We start from the raw sequence: 2,743 nt of genomic DNA, 5'->3' as shown, positions 1-2,743 counted from the left end.
ATTATTAGTAGCGCTTGCTGCTGTAGTCAGGCCCCCCTTGCTATGGTGGAGCTCATTATTTTTTGCCATATACAAAAGTAATTTATTATGACATCAAAAAGTGACATCAATGCAACACCTCTAGCTGGGTGTTAAATAGGCATAGGTACAGTGTGATCATAATTAGAAAAATTAATACACAGTTGAGGGACTGAGGGTGTTCGAGTGGGCCGAGTAGCCAGTTCCAACTGGCAGTTCCAACTGGCCACTTGGCCCACTTGAACTCCCTCAGTCTTTCATGTGTGTATTAATTTTTTTTAATAAAAATAAAAACAAATCATGAAGAACAGAAGAGAGCACAACAACAAAGACAACAACAGTCATATATTGGCATAAATGCACTTGCCGCGGGATATGTCACATGTGATCGGTTAAGATCAAAAATTATATTACAGCAAATAACTACAGACAAAACAGACAAAACGACAGACAAAAGAAAAAGTACAGAGCACAAGCCCCATTTATACAAAAATCAAATTAAGTCATTACATAAATGTAACATAGTAACAATGATAATTTAACACAAAATCTTAATTAGTTAACACATCAAATCCTAACACTATTACTCTGCAGTCACTGTCTATCAGCTAGTGTCATACCTCCACACTCCACAGTCAATGAGGGAGAGAGATAAGTTATGTGTGTGGGTATAAAATTATAAGATGATGTGTGTTAATGTAAATAATAATAATAGAAGAGTAACTAATAGGATAATAAAACTATAAAAAAGAGGTAGTATCAGCATTTACTCTCTTGAGTCTGAGATTTAGTATTATCATTATCACTAAATATTAATTTTGGCATTTTAATAAATTTGAATTAAAATACAAAACAAACTAGTAAACCTTGCCCAGACGAAGAGTGATTAGTTACCACCAGACTACTCTGTCTTGTATGAGGGGATAGTTCTTTTTGTGTTGCTTGTCTACTGTGAGTCTCTTTATTTTTTTATTGCTTGATAATGACTGGAGAATCAATCGTATTGACTCAGTAGACAATGAAGTACCTGTTATATTCAGTTTAACTAGCGATGAGTTATTGAGGAGGAGGTGAGAAAGAGCTTTTCCACTAGTAGAAGTGATGAGAGGATTATAAGAAAGATCTAATGAGGTAAGTGTAGAGTTGTGTTCAAGTGCTTGACAGATATTAGTAACTCCTCTATCACTAATGGAGTGGTACCTGATGACTAGTTCTTGTATTGTTTTATTATTAGTTAGTAGTATACACAAGTACTGGATACAATCATTAGTTAATGGAGTGGCCCGTATCTCAAGACTCCTCAGGTTTACTGTATGCAGTTTATTTGATGATAGTAGAGATACTGTACTATTAGTAGATGAGGAGTCAAGTTCAACCACCTTATGATCATCATTAATATTACTAATCACTTCATTACACTGAACTGGAGATGGAGAGGTAAGGGATACACTGTCACTGTACCAGTCCACACTCCAAGTCTCTCCTAATATAAACCAAAGGATTATACTTATATAAATGTATGTAAATAATAATACACATATTCACACCATTGTATATACAAACACACACAACTTCCTAGTTGTCACTACAACTAATAAACAAATACACACAACAAGGCTGTCAGAACTGCTGAGGTTTTAGCCTCACCACATTTATAGTACCATTAATTTTATTTTTATTCATAAGCAATTTTTAAAATTAATTTTATGGGTGTGGTCAATGTTGTTTACTATACCATAGATATTAGAGTATATCATTTACTCTAATATCTATGACTATACTAGCTACACATTACACGTGTGAAAAACTGAACTTAAAAGAACCATAGAACGGAGTACTTGTATAAAGAATCAGAAATTGAATGGCTACTAGACAGAGATTACAAGTACCTGACATTGGTTATAATTAGTGTAATTAATTAGTGTAAGTGTATGTATAAGTGTATATGGCACTGTATAAGTAAAACGTCCATGATGCATTATAGCTAAAAATTTTCACCGGGCTCGCTTCGCTTGCCCATAGCCTCATCACTTTTAAATTGCTTTTGACAGCCCTGAACACACAATCAGGAGTCCACCCCCCTCCATCATGGACTTCTGACACAATACATAATGTACATACATACATGCATGTGCATTATGAAGGGACAGGAATAATGTATCAACCCTGTACACTAACCAATACTTCACAATAAAGGCGGAATTACAACATTACGCTAGTCCTGACGTTACGTTGACGCTGGAATAGAATCTGGTTCTATTCCAGCGGAAAGCATGCGTCAAAAGGTCAAATCGCCCATACTTTTGATTAAAAATTGACGGTACGCTGGCCTAATGTCATATTGTAATTCCGCCTTAAATTCACAATAATCACAAATATTACCTTCATCATGTTGTTCCTTGTCTTGTCTCAGTGCAGATATCATAATAGGATCATCATTAATAGTCTCCAAGAAAAGAGAAGCTTTCTCATCATTACTAGATGAATCATCCCTTATCTTCTGTAGAATGGGAAGGGACACTTCTTCCACTGACAGTATAAACTCTAACAATTGAAGTGACTCCAATATTGAGTAAACACAACTACTAGGAAAGACTCCCTCATAACCAGAAACTATGGATCTTCCTTTCCAGTGAAAACTATAAGATTTTTCATGCATCTCCAGCTGCTCTCCCTCACTGAATGAAATATCATTATAATATACCGCACGATAGTCAAAACGTGC

General features: G+C 35.2%; 1 long non-coding RNA gene across 1 annotated transcript; it reads right to left on the bottom strand.

The window, feature by feature from the left end:
• Positions 1-452: 452 nt before the first annotated feature.
• On the bottom strand, positions 453-2,438 carry LOC109583056 (uncharacterized). The gene is made up of 2 exons (XR_002185341.1): positions 2,401-2,438; positions 453-1,501 (listed from the first exon to the last, which is right to left on the bottom strand). It is a non-coding gene; the product is annotated as an uncharacterized LOC109583056 (long non-coding RNA).
• Positions 2,439-2,743: the final 305 nt, after the last annotated feature.

The sequence above is a fragment of the Amphimedon queenslandica genome, unplaced genomic scaffold (genome assembly GCF_000090795.2).
Source record: "Amphimedon queenslandica unplaced genomic scaffold, v1.1 AMPQUscaffold_13333, whole genome shotgun sequence".
NCBI lineage: Eukaryota > Metazoa > Porifera > Demospongiae > Haplosclerida > Niphatidae > Amphimedon > Amphimedon queenslandica.
Note: the sequence above shows the minus strand (reverse complement) of the source record. Positions and strands in the feature narration are given on the sequence as shown.